This window comes from Helianthus annuus, chromosome 5 (genome assembly GCF_002127325.2).
Source record: "Helianthus annuus cultivar XRQ/B chromosome 5, HanXRQr2.0-SUNRISE, whole genome shotgun sequence".
NCBI classification, from domain to species: Eukaryota; Viridiplantae; Streptophyta; class Magnoliopsida; order Asterales; family Asteraceae; genus Helianthus; species Helianthus annuus.
In genome coordinates, this window is record NC_035437.2 from 110,173,902 (window position 1) to 110,188,634 (window position 14,733).

The 14,733-nt window shown below is 36.1% G+C and overlaps 1 long non-coding RNA gene across 5 annotated transcripts; it reads right to left on the reverse strand.

Annotated features, from left to right (window-relative positions):
* Positions 1 to 464: 464 nt before the first annotated feature.
* On the reverse strand, positions 465 to 8,080 carry LOC110941119. Of its 5 annotated transcripts, none has more exons than XR_004892751.1 (10): positions 7,841 to 8,080; positions 6,640 to 6,859; positions 5,675 to 6,369; positions 5,179 to 5,464; positions 4,293 to 4,386; positions 2,958 to 3,050; positions 2,264 to 2,548; positions 1,926 to 1,969; positions 1,150 to 1,238; positions 465 to 744 (listed from the first exon to the last, which is right to left on the reverse strand). It is a non-coding gene; the product is annotated as an uncharacterized LOC110941119 (long non-coding RNA). The 5 variants fall into 5 exon arrangements; XR_004892748.1 differs by having other exon boundaries at positions 730 to 744; positions 1,135 to 1,238; positions 6,640 to 6,845; XR_004892749.1 differs by having other exon boundaries at positions 730 to 744; positions 1,135 to 1,238; positions 6,660 to 6,859.
* Between the last annotated feature and the right edge of the window lie 6,653 nt (positions 8,081 to 14,733).

The window sequence follows — 14,733 nt, forward strand, 5'->3', positions numbered from 1 at the left end:
TCAATTTAGAACTTTTAAGTATATTTATCTATAAACAATATAAGGCATGGTGCAAGTCGTATACTATTAATACATCACATTTATAATTAGTCCTAGACATTTCTTGTATTTAGTTCTTTCATATTTATTGTCTTTGTATCTACTATATATTGTACACTAGGTTATCACCCGCGAACTTCGCGGGTCGGAAATTTAATTTGCACCAACACAAAGTGTATAAATAATATAAATACAAACAAAGTAACATATTACATAAATTATTTATTGACAAAGTGAAAATACAGTCAATATATAAACCTTAATTTTAATCGTAGAGAGCAATCAATTAAAATAATCTTTTTACCTTAACTTCTAACTTTTTCACAGTTTTGATCATATACCGATCATCTTGTGTCGAAGAAAAGATGCTAACAACATTTTGCGGCTAAAAAAAGCTTACAAAGAGCATCGTTCCAATAAATTTAACATATAATATGATCCACTTGGAACAACTCCCTCAAATGTCTAGTCATAATTTTAACAAAAAAAAACCCATCAAAATAAAATTCAAGATTCTATCAATTGAGGCAAAATAGTACCTAAACACAATTGGGCAATAATATTTCCATATAGACTCCCCAGATTGAAATGGTGGGTGTAACCTTAGATCCTTTTGGTGGGAATCGAAACCAAAACTTCTCGTTTAGGTCGAAATTGCATATCATTTGGTCCCTTATTATGAAAGCATGTTTCCCAACTAAATACCTATAACAACCAAATACACAAAATCAATTCAAAGCAAAACAAATTGAGAATTTTTCAATGCATTGAAGCTTTATTATCGGAATGAGTTTTTTTTACTAATTCAAGTAAGGTGAAAAGTCATTTTTTTTAATTTCTGAAGCATCATATAAACAATTAAATAAAGCAGAAGGCATAAAGCTATATGGCGTTTCTTATGCTGTAAAAAAAGCCTTTGTGGCGTTTTTGGTAATATTATAACAATGACCACCAACAAATCAATGTCCTGTAACAAATTATCGTAATTTTTTTCATTTTGATCATCAGTATTGAAAAAAAAAAAGTCACCAAAAATAGAGGAACCATTTTTTGTAGTTGACATAATGAACGAAAATATACATAAGTCAAAATTACCTATTTACTTCTCACCCATATGACATTCGGTGCCTCTTTTTTCTTTCCATCAAGTTCTTCAATCACCAGCCTTATCTTTGACTTGTTCCAATTGAATGAGGATACTGTATAATTAAAGTTGCAGTGTAAGGTAATCAGGTATCAAAATATTGACTAACTTTGAAGTTACCTCTTAAAATGCTTTATCATAATGACGCTGCAAGTTGTATATAAGTGGCAAGTTCCATCTATTTAATTATCAATGGGTAGATTATGGTCATACTTTTTCTAATAACAGGTTAAATGTATGGAAAATGGGTTGACATCAACTCGAATTTTACTTTAAATGCATAAAAAGATCCTAAATCATTTTATGAAAAAAAAATTTGTTAACTATAAATAGTATTACCTTAGTTCAAAAGATTGGATAGATGACCACTTACTTAGGTTGCCACTAATCACAAAGTTTGGGAACATCCCGAGTTAGGAAAATCTAGTTTTCAATAATAAAAGGTACATAAACAACATTTTCAAACTCATTAGCTTTTAAGGTATTATAGCTTTTTCTCAATCAAATCAAGACTATCATATATGAAATCAAAAGCACGAGCTTGAATACCCGCAAGCCTTTAAAGGTATTCTTCAATGGCTATGAGATCAATCATAAAGTTCGACACAACATTAGGGTCTTGATTTGAAAAAAGGTTTTTTAATATCATATCGCAAATCAAACTCACAAAAATTAAAGCTCAAAGTCGAATCTCATCAGTACTTACAAAGGGGATACACAAAATAATAAGGGGGTAACTAACCGAAGCAAGTGTCTCAATCGTGCACAATGAAAACTAACCCATAACTGCATAAAAAATAATTCCATAAATTTGATATTATTTTGCCCTGTATAACATACGGGTCATTTTGACCAGTGCGAAAACAATTTATTTCCCAAGAATCAAATCAGTTTTCAACAATGAAAAAAACAATATTGTCTTTTAAACAAAAGAAATGCTTCTCCTCATCAAGTAGTTTTTAAAAGCACCCCTCCTTTTAATTGCAAATCAATCTAAGACCTTAAGCACCCATCACCATATTCTAATTCCCACATCCCATATTCGATATCAAAACTTACTAATCGAATTAAAAAACTTACCACTAAAGAGACAAAATCTACTTCCTACAGATGCTCACAACTTCTTGTGCCTTCTCTACAAATGAAAGAGCATCTCCCATTCCCAAATGTGTCCGGCCATTCGATCTAGATAAAAAGCAGTCTTGATATCTGCTCTACAAATGAATTGGGTTTGAAGCCATTCGATTTACATAACTATGATCAAAACCATAATAGCAAAACAAATCCATTTCCTCGTGTTTTTATGTAGCTTGTCTTTTCAAGGGGTATGTTCGCACTTTGCGCATGATCAACTTCACTTGACACCTGTATATGTAGGTCACAAATCATAAACTACATTAAAACAAAAACCAAAATACAGTTTGCTTTGATAACACTCATCATAATCTCGTACACCAATCAGGACAAGAAGAATCACAAGACCATTTAAAGCATACCTATAAGAAATGGTTGACAACTTTCTTGACTATGGAAGGTTCATGAGGTGTTTTAGTGAAAAGATTAAAGAGGTTTTCATGTGTTTGAATACACCTTGGATGAATTTCAGCCTGTTTGACATGCGAAATCCGTTTTTAATTTAACTAAAATCAGTTAGCTTACCTGTTTGACCCATCATATTATAACATAATCCAAATTGACCCGTTTAGACGTCAACGGGTCAAAAATACTTCCCCTAAATATAACAATCATACAAAAGCATTTATTGTGTTATTACCTTAGTTAATCATTGTACCCGGGAAGCTGCAGCATCATGCACAACAACTATATCATATCCAACTTCCTACACCAGCAATGCATGCGTGTTCAACTGTAATAAATCACATTCCCATTTAAAAGAAAATGGTAGATGTGGAAAAATGGACGGGTCAAATGGGATGGGTAATGGATCTAAAGGTTCGGGTTAGATTGGGCCAAAACACTTCTTAATCTAAATGTAATTGGGCAACTATCACAGGATAGCTAGCTGGTCTATTTTGTAATTATGCTCAAATGTCCTAAACTGGTCATTATTTTGCAATAGTTGGTCTATTTGGCAATCTAGTGAAGGGCTACCTTAGTAATAATCTATAATATTATTCATCATATCGGAAATTAATTTTACAAAAATTGTCATAGTATTATTATCATCAGTTCAAAAAAATAGTTGGTTCATTAAAAGGGGCTATTTTGAAATGTATATCTCCCATTTCCCTTTTTTAATATACATACATGTTTTGAAATGCATAGTACTTTTGAAACGTATAAAGCTTATAAAGCAACCTATTGAATGATTTATTGAACTGAATAACAAATATTTTATCAAGGAAATACAAACACTTGGTTGTAATGTTTGATGTGTAAGAGCAATACTGCACTTGAGAGTTATCTTACAGATCTATATTTTGGTTGGTTAGTATTTTTGCTCGTCTGGATAAGAATAGACCATACCCAACAATTGTATAAAAAATATTTCCATAAATTTTATATTATTTTGCCCTGTATAACATACAGGTCATTTTGACCCGTGCGAAAACAACTTATTTCCCAAGAATCAAATCAGTTTTCAACAATGAAAAAAACAATATTGTCTTTTAAACAAAAGAATTGCTACTCCTCATCAAGTAGTTTTCAAAAGCACCCCTCCTTTTAATGCAAATCAATCTAAGACCGTAAGCACCCATCACCATATTCTAATAATCAATGAGTTTGTGATTAGAAAAACATCTATGGAATTTACCCTAAAGAAAAACTTTGGTAAACTACAGGGATCATCTATGTACTTTACCTTAAAGAAAAGACTTCAAACGATTTCAACCCGTTCGACCCAAACCTTTGTTTAGCTATTTTTTTTTACTTGACCTGTTTTATATAAAATAAACCCAAATCAACCTAACCTACCTATCAAAACACCAACTCGGTCAAAATTAAAGCATCTATGAATAATTAATCATTAAATTTTAAAAAAAAAACTAATAGGTTTTGATGCAAGAATGAATGGTTTGGGACAAGTTATGGAAATATAAATTTAAAAGGCGAAAAGAAAGCAAGACAACTGATAAAAGATACAAACCTGCAGTTTTGGGAAATCAGTTGGCATGCTGCACTTGTATTGGTATTTAAACGGTCCATTAAACTTTCTTCACTCACACAATACTCTATGTTCCCTATAAATATTCACAACTTCAGGTGAGATCAATGATATGCACAATTCTAGAGATGTCAATTTGGCCCATTTGCTTATGCATGGGCTAATTAGTTTATTTAAATATATATTATATATGGGTTACATGCAGGGCCGGCTCTGGGCCCGGCAAACCCGTGCCTACGCCCGAGGCCCAAAATTTCAAAGGGCCCCTAATAGGTGTCTTAAAATTAATGTAAATGACGGCCAAGTTGAATACTTGGTTTCTTAATTATGGCCAAGTTGAATACTTGGTTTCTTAATTATGGCCAAGTTGAATTCTTCCAAACCGCCGACTCAAACTTAGGTAACTAACAAAAATAATGTATTGCTGGAGTTATAAAGAAAAAAATAACCTTTTTAATAATTCATTATTTTATGATTCCAAATAATGTGAGGTATGAACCTTCCTTCTTTAGTTACTTAATTACTTATGTATGGCTTCCTTGTATCCACATCTTTAACACCTTTAATGAAACATTTGCTTGATCAAGTGGAACCATATGTCCAACATTATACACCTAACTGATACTGAATAAGATCTGGTTTTTGCCAGCTCAAATACTTACCTATACATGAATAATATCATTCTAACAAAAAAAAATAATTAATAATGGGAAGGTAGATGAAGCAGCCCAAAAAAGGGAAGGCATGCATTCATAAATCCTCCTGAAAGAATAATAATTAATAAAGGAACGAATCACTAAAAATACACATCTTCTTTAAATTAAACCTTAAAAACTAAAAATATTAAAGTTCAAAACTATCATGTTACCGTTCCTCAAGTAATGAAGTCGCAGACCCTTGTTCCAGTTTCATACTATCATCAAAATTTTTCTTTTCTTTCCAAAAACTCATCCACAGTGTTTGGGTCGTTGTTATTCATGAAATGTCAACAGTGCAGGTAGTGAGAATATAGTTTTGGCTGAAGAGAAATTCCAAAGGCCAGATGTTTCGCCATAGCAGCTGCCATTGTTCTGTGCCATGAAGAGAAATTCCATGGCAGAGATTTGAGCTCCTTGTTCACTACATATATTCTTCAAAATCCCACCGAACATTACCTAATCAAACTAAACACAGTAAGTGATAATAAGCTGTATAATGAAAAAAATGCTTTAAATTTATAAACATAAAACCAAAAAGTTGCTTATAAACAAAATATTAAGTGCCAAACATGAACCTTTCATATATTGTAGAATTTGATAATATAATAGAATATATCTGAATAAAAACAAAAATATCTAAATCACAATAAAAAGTAGAAGGCTTACCTTTCTTATCTTGTGGTCAACCAACTATAGAGCTGAACAGAGTTTTGCTACTTGTGTAGAGTCTTCTGTTGCCTCAGTTGCTAATTTACAGCTAATTTTTGCTACTATCCAAAACTACCTTTTTGTGTACTTGTGCAGAGTTTTGCTACTTGTGCAGAGTCTTCTGTTGCCTCAGTTACAATTTTTACTCAAAAAATAATCTAAAACTACCTATTTTTATAATAAAAAAATATTCTAAAAGTTAATCCATAATAAAAAAAATAATAAAAAATTTCACTATTTGTACCTTTTTTTTGGGCGCTAAGTTTTACTAAGAAGGTAATTCGACACATTTTTTTGGCCCATGAAAGATTAAAATTCCAAATTTTAACCTTTGACCCGATATCGGTATACCGGTTTCATAGAATTTACCGGCGGTACAACTTCTTTGTCGTTCCCTCAATTTAGCGGCATGATTCGTGCCAGCCAAGATTCCGGCATCCGGTTTAACTGGTTCAACCGGCCGGTATAAACCGGTTTTTAAAACATTGAAAAAGAGTAACATACGTGACAAAGGCTAAAAATAGCGGGCAAATTATTTAACCTTACCTTGCCCTAATCATTTCAAAAACGCTATGCAAACTTAATAATTCCCATAAACTTCAGATAATTCAACAACAAACTTGTTGTTCAGTACTGCAAATCGCACAAATTACCTAAAAAACCACCAAAAAGCAACGTGTTACCTCACATCCACCAAAAACAAACAAAAATCGGCCAAAACATAACAATATTGGTACTAAAAAGCATGATTGTGCGCAAGGGCCATCGTTTTTTCACTTAACGCCTCAGATATTACCATCAATGTGAAGATTAAGCATTTGCACTTTTGTTTTAATTCACCTTGAAAATGAAATAAATTTAACTAAATTCTTATTAACCTGAACGAAAAAGGAATGATCAATATGGGTTGTATTTTTACTAACCTGCAAAGCTGTAAACTTACAAGAAGCTTTGTGGATGAAACCAACAATGTGATGAAACCATCTTTCTGGTTCGAATGCATCAAACTTGACCCTGCCTATTGCATATGGCTGATAAGGTATGGTAATCTCCTTTCTTCACATCATTACCAATAGATACATCATCACCCCGCAAAGCATATAAATCTGGCATCTGACGATGTTTCCACCTAAAAGTTTCATCCTAGTAAACAACAACATATAAAGCTTGCCACATTTGTATTATAAGATGTAAAGTTACCAAAAGTGTAATAAAAAAAATTAAAACCCTTGAAATTGTTTTCGTAAAAAAAAAAATCGGCTTATCATTGAAATATTACTTCTTCTGTTGAGACGCTAATTATTATTAATAATTATTAATTTATAACTTTTAGACAAAAAGAACTTTCGGTAGGCCCAAGCTGTTACGATGTGAGCCTCTGACTCTCCTGTAAGTTATGAGAAATTGCTAAATAACAAAGAACTTTTCATTCGCATATTCAACAGGGAAATCATCCTTGTTATACTATTGTAATATTTCCTTGGGCGTCAATATTTCCAGCCAAACATACAATAACTCACTCATAGATTGACGAAAACCTAAATCTAAAAACACGAATCTCATATTTCATATCATTCATTATGTAACATGATTCATGAAATCAACAACAAAATAAAATTGTATATTTGATTTCTAAACAAAATACATATAATGAAACAAAAAAAAACATACGTGTGAAGCCGATTGAGGAATCGTTGTCAACTAAATTGGTGGATGAACAGATTTAGAATGTAGGGTTTTTGAAAAAAAAACAAAGATTCAAATACTTGTCACATAAATAAACCGAAAACATCAAAGATCAAGAAGAAACAACATACATGTATTTACAATTGAAGAATCGCCTAAAAAGACGAACAATAGGTAGAGATACAATGTGTCGGGTTTGTGAAGTCCAAAACAACAAATCAAAGATTTATAACAATAATAGATCAAAAACATCAAAATCAAAAAAGAACATCAGACCTGTGTTACCAATTGAAGAATAGCAATAGAAAAGAACCGTTTATAGACATTGAGTATGTAGTGTTTATGAGAGCAAAAACAAAAAAAAAAAAAACAATAATACGATTAACACTATTCGAATCAGAGAACAAAAACATCAAAGATCAAGAACGAAAAACATACTTGTAATTAATATTGATGAATCGCGAAGGAAGAACCAGATGCAGCAAGAGTTTGGTTTGGGGTTTGGAGAAAAAGGGACAGTGTGAAAGATATCAATAATAGAGAAAAGAACATAAGGGATCCAATTCCATCTTTGTGGTTTACGCGAATCTACAAAGAACAATGAAGAAATGGATGAAAGCTTTGGTATTTAGGGTTTGAAATATGAGATGATGTCGAGCAGTGGCGTCAATTGTCGGAGGAGGAAATTAGGGTTAGGATTGGCAAAGGAAAAGAGAATATATATGCGGGTGACTCAAATCCAGATTCCAACCCGAAAAAGAAACGGATCCCGCGTCCAATATTTGTTTGTGTATTAGAGATGGATTTCCCTCCTAAACTAAATTGCCACATCAGCCAAGATGGCCAAATACAAATGCCACCTAGCCCAAATCCATCTCATTTATATATATATATAGATACGACTCAAGAGGTGAATCATTGATTTGATCATTCATATGGTATGAAGACAAAAGACCATCTCTCAACATTCTACTCTCCATTAATCTATTTCTTTTTCGTTGTTTGATTTACTCCTTTCTTCCCTACACCTCCATGGATTCTTCCTCCACCACCAAGGGCGGACCCAAGGCAAGACCTGGGTGTGCGGATGCCCCCCTTAAAATTTATTTTTTTTGTGTATTTTACAGGCAAAAATCCCGATCGCACCATTTGAAAATTTTGTTAAACCCTTCATTCGCATCCCCATTAAATAATTTCTGGGTCCGCCACTACACCACCGATCTTCTTCCCCACTCCCTCTCACACCTTCTCACTGTTAAATTATGCTCTTCGATACAATTATGTAGCATGAGTCTATCAAATGGGTCAAATTATAGAATACCAAAGCCTAATCTCTCATGTTGATGGAACCGCGTCGGCTCCCACCCCTACTATCACAAGCAGTGACAAAACATTTGCAAGCCCCGCATATGCGGTTTGGCTTGTTGCAGATCAACAATATATTATCATCTTAAATGTTTCCCTGTCCGAAGAAGCCATCAATGTGGTACTCGGTTTACCCACTGCTCGTCAGCTTTGGGTTGCTTTAGAAAATGCGTAAGGAAACTCCGCCATCGAGAGAGTTCATAACTTGCGTGACCAACATCGTCTCCTTCATAAAGGTAACATTTTTTTTTTTGCTGGTTTTAGACGTGCCTTCATGAACTTATGTGACCAACTATCTCCTATTGGGTATCCGGTTAACCCAGCGGATCAACTTCATTAGTTTTTGTGTGGTCTTGGACCATCATTCGAAATATTCTCCACCATAATTCGGTCCACAAGGGCTGCCCCATCCTTTACAGATCTATTCGCCCACACCAAAAGTCACGAATTATTCGCTAGTGCTATTCATGGCTCAACTACCCCGCCCATTTCCTTTTCGGCCCAAAACCCCACGCCATTTATCCACCACCCGTGGCTATGGAGGTCGGTCTTCTCATGGGTCTTATTCTGGTGGCTATGGTGGACGTGGTCATGGACGTCGTCCACCCTATTGTCAACCTTGTAGACATGACGCACACTATGCAAACAAATTCCCTAATCTTGCATCGTTTGCTTCCCAAGCCAATCCTGTTGATGAAAATTGGCTAATGCTTTTTTTTTCGCAATGTCATGTTACTACACCAGATTAGTGTGCTGATTCAGGTGCTACTGACCATATGACCCCCTCCACTCAAAATGTGAACAACCCGTCTGCCACCACAGGTAACCACTCGGTTATGTTTAATGTCATACTCTTCCCATAACACATAAATGTTACTCGTCCATCTCTAAAAATATTAAACTAGATGATGTCCTGGTTATTCCTAATCTCACCAAAAACCTATTGCCAATTAGTAAGTTAACTAAAGATAATTATGTTGATGTTTTCTTATCATACCCTCATTTTTATATTCAGAACCACCACACAAACCAGGTCCTAGCCCAAGGTCGATGTGAGAATGGGCTATATGTGTTTCAATTGGATCATCATGCTCTTGTAGCTTCCTCAAGACCCAAAGCATCTTTTAAACTTTGACACTCCCACAGCTCTTTTACATAAACCTGTTTTGTGTGAACCTTATCAACTCTATAAAAATCAACCTTTACCTTCTGAGCTAAATAAAAAACGAGCTTCATAATCCTTGACCTTTTCCGTTGTGATCTATAGAAACGCTCGCTGGTTTTATCCGTTGATAATCATATGATATTATGTTGCTTTTGTTGATGACCACTCCCATTTTTGTTGGTTATATCCGTTAAAGTTATAATTGTACTTCTACAATGTTTTGGTGGTGTTTATGTAATTTGTTGAAACACAATTTTATTGAAAGATTAAAATTTTCAAAGTGATCATGAAACCAAATTTTTGAATGACAAAGTTCGGTCTTTATTTGTAGAGTAAAATACCAAAATGGTCTTGAGTTTAGGTCACTTTTACCATTTCAGTCCAAAAATGAAACCTTTTGTATATAGGTCCATGAGGTTTCATTTTTGTTGCTATTTCATATAATTGGCAATCTAGGTTATATTTTTTTGTTAACTTCTTCCACTTTTTGTTGTTTTTATCATTTAATTAAAATATATTACAACAATTATACCCTTCATTTAAATGAGAAAAATGACAAAAAGGGGATAAGTTAAGATAAAATTCTAACCCAGTTTGCCAATTTGATAAAACCGGCAACAAAAATGGAACCTCGGGGACTTAGATACAGAAGGTTTCATTTTTTGACTAAACTCACAAAAGTAGCATAAACTTAGGGACCATTTTGGCATTTTATTCTTATTTTAAAAAAATGGAACTTTTCATTGATTATCATGCCCGTATGCTCCACAACAAAATGGACGGGTAGAACGTTAATGTCACACCCCCAAAATACCACATGCGGAAACCCCGCTAGGTGTGTGACGTACTAGGGTCTAGCCACTAATCACATTGAACTAATATTAAGATATTAAACAAAGTTTCCATTCATTATGGTAAAACAATCATAAACGTAATCCAAGTTTAACATGTTCAGCAGAAGCAGATAGTAAATTATTGTTTAAACGTTTCAAAACCAAATGTATATGAAATCAGTAAGCAAGTCATGCATGTCCAAGCAGTGCGACCCATGACCACTCCAGCCACCCAGATAGCAAGTTCCTTGTCCACAATACCTAACGACCTGCGAGCATGCAACAAGTGTATCAGACAACGCTGGTGAGTTCATAGTTTTACGCAACGTTAATTACCAAGTGTTTAGTTCAGTTCATTGTTCATAATGTTGATAATAACTCAAGTACTGTACAAGATGGCTTCCAGATTGTTTTGCCCGTCCCCAATGCCCCCTATCTAAGCATTGATCATGATTTAAGGTCATTAGTTCACGCCCGTCCTCTCAGGTACGGTGTGAGGTTGCCAAGCCTAATAGTGCTATCAACTAATACCCCGTTACCTCTCAAGTAACTAATTCGGTATAAGATGGGACTTAAAGTGATAGGAAATGAGTGTATTATCTAACATTCCAGTTTTTACACAAAAGACTTATTCCTCTCAGGAATACCCAATGATTGTCCCACCCACCAGGACGCATGCTCAAGAGGAATGAACTCACCTTAGATTTACTCGGTATGTTAAGTTACCCGTCCAAGTTGGTCAACCAAACCCTACCGTGGTTACCAATATAATCAGTATCATAACCAACTAAATCACATATTATTCACAGATTGCGTTCATCACAAGATCACCATACACACGTATCACATACCCAGTTCTTATACAAGCCCACATCCCATGTGCAAATCTCATAACCACATTTACAGATGTATTGTCTACTCACACAAGTCAAGTCAAAACTCTCCCTTCTAGTTAACATTATCGTCATGCAACAAATAGAATTTCACAACACAAGTGTCCAATACTATGAGCATCATAACTGGCTCACTGTTCTGACCATCAATCTCCAAGGCGAAGAACCCTCATGGCGAAGGTTCATTCTTCGCCGAGAATGAATGCAACGAAGATTTCCATAGTTCGTCAAAACCCAGTCGACGAAGGACCAGTCTTCGTCGTGGGGGGAAGTATGGTGAAGAATCATGGGAGTTCGTCAAGGATCAGTCGACGAAGGACCAGTCTTCGTCAACTAGATTCTTCGTGGAGGGGAAAAAGGTCTTCGTCGAACTCCCATTGGTCAGTTACAATTCCTTTGATTCCCTAATAACAGTTAACACATTTTCAGCAGGAATTATAGATCAAAGAACAGTTATTTTACAAGTTTAAACAACCCTAATTATGAACAATCATCGACTAACCAAAATGTAACAGTTTCATCATCATCAAAACGTAACAATCACTGACCATACACAATCTGATGTTAGTCTATCATGCCATCAATTCATTACGCAGCTTTAACACAACATGAACATGAATATGTACAAAATCATCGAAACCTCCACATCATGTAAGTTCTAGATCTATAAACCTATTAATGGAACCCTATTCACCCACAGTCATGCATTGATCATAAATCAAATAAACAATATCAAGCACTAACCGATATGCAAGGTAACACGAGGAGACTTGAGGACAAGGGAGATATGCTCGAACAATAGAGAGCTTCGATGGAAATCAAGACTGCCATTGTACAGGAATGAGAGGGAGAACTTTAGGGTTTTTGTGTTTACAGTTACGTTATGAGAGATTATGTAATTTAGATAAAAGTCCGGCCCATTTTGGGCTGCGAACCAACCTGGGCCGAAGCCCCTGTTTGACGAAGAATACCTCCTGACGAAGAGCCATCCTTCGTCGAAGACCAAGATGATGAAGAATCATTATTCGTCGAAGATTCTTCGTCGAAGACCCTCTTGACGAAGAGCTATTCTTCGTCGACCTGGGTTTTCGTGAAACAATTGTGTGCCATTATTTTGTCTAAATATTACACATTAAACAACTCAAAAATTTCATGCAATAATCACATAACAATACTTTGATCATTTATCTATCGTGCACATAACAACGTAAAGCAAATTGTGAAAACAGGATTGTGAAACAAGTGTTGCGTAGAGGAAAGAACTTGAGATCTCGGGTTGTCACATCATCCCCAACTTGAAAGAAATTTCGTCCCAAAATTTGACAAGTAATCCAAAGCGGCAAGATGTTAGATCAGGATGACTATGGATTTTCCGCAGGTGTCACATCATCCCCAACTTGAAAGGGAATTTCGCCCCGAAATTCACCAGTTTCATCCGGTTTAGATTGGTCAGTTGGGAATAACTGAGGATACTTGAGCTTCATCTGATCCTCGCGCTCCCACATGAACTCCGGTCCACGTCTTGAGTTCCAACGGACTCTCACGATCGGGATTCGACTATGCTTACGGACCTTGACTTCCCGATCCATAATTTCGATGGGTTTCTTCGACAAACTGCAATTTGTCGTCAATTTTCAGTTCTTGAAGTGGTACCACAAGTGTTTCATCGGCCAAACACCTCTTTAATTGCGAAACATGGAAGACATCATGAACGTTACCCAACTCAGCAGGTAACTCGAGCTTGTAGGCCACTTTACCGATTCGTTCCTGAATTTTGAATGGCCCAACATATCGTGGATTAAGCTTACCGCGCTTCCCAAAGCGCACCACACCCTTCCAAGGTGAGACTTTCAACCTGACATGGTCGCCTACAGTGAACTCCAAGGGTTTCCTACGCTTGTCATCGTAGCTTTTCTGCCGGTCACGCGCTACCGCCATACGATTTCTAATTTGGACAATCTTTTCTGAAGTTTCAAGCACAAGTTCCGGACCTGTGATCTGGCTGTCACCCACCTCAGCCCAACAGAGAGGAGAACAGACATTTCCGTCCGTACAATGCTTCGAACGGAGCTGCCTGGATACTGGTATGGTAGCTGTTGTTGTAAGAGAACTCTATCAATGGCAAGTGTTTCTCCCACCCCTTACCAAAATCGATCACACATGCTCGCAGCAGGTCTTCAAGCATCTGGATGGTTCGTTCGCTTTGACCATCCGTCTGTGGGTGGTAAGCAGTGCTCATGTCAAGACGTGAGCCGAATGATTTATGCATTGATTGCCACAAATCCGATATGAAACGCGGGTCACGATTCGAGATAATAGAGGTTGGCACCCCGTGCCTAGAAACCACTTCTTTTAGGTAAACAACAGAAAGTTGTGAGAACTTATCCGTTTCCTTGATTGCTAGGAAGTGTGCTGACTTTGTGAGACGGTCAACGATCACCCAAATGGTATCGTTTCCGTTTTGAGTTCTTGGCAAACCTGTGACGAAATCCATAGCAATTTGCTCCCATTTCCACAAGGGTGTTTCTGGTTGCTGAAGCAGGCCTGAGGGTTTCTGATACTCTACCTTGACTTTCGTACAATTCAAGCATTTACTTACGTAAGTTGCGATATGAGCTTTCATCTTTGGCCACCAATACAAGACCTTGAGGTCCTGATACATCTTATCCAAACCCGGGTGAACAGAGTACAAAGACTTGTGCGCTTCGTCCATCACAAGCTCCCTAAGATTACCAGTCAAAGGAATCCATATCCGTTCCATAAAATAATAAATGTCGTCAGGTCTCTCCACGAGTCGTTTCTCCATGCCCCGCAAACACTCAGCTTCCAGGTTTTCTTCCTTCAATGCTTCGGTCTGAGCAGAACGTATCTGATCAGGTAAGTTAGAGTGGATAGTGAGCTGCAGAGCGCGGACACGCTTGGGCTTCGTTTCCTTTCGACTAAGGGCATCAGCTACGACGTTAGCTTTTCCTGGGTGGTACTTGATTGCATAGTCGTAATCATTTAAGAGTTCTACCCGCCGACGTTGTCGCATGTTCAACTCTTTCTAATAAAAAATATGTTGGAGGCTCCTGT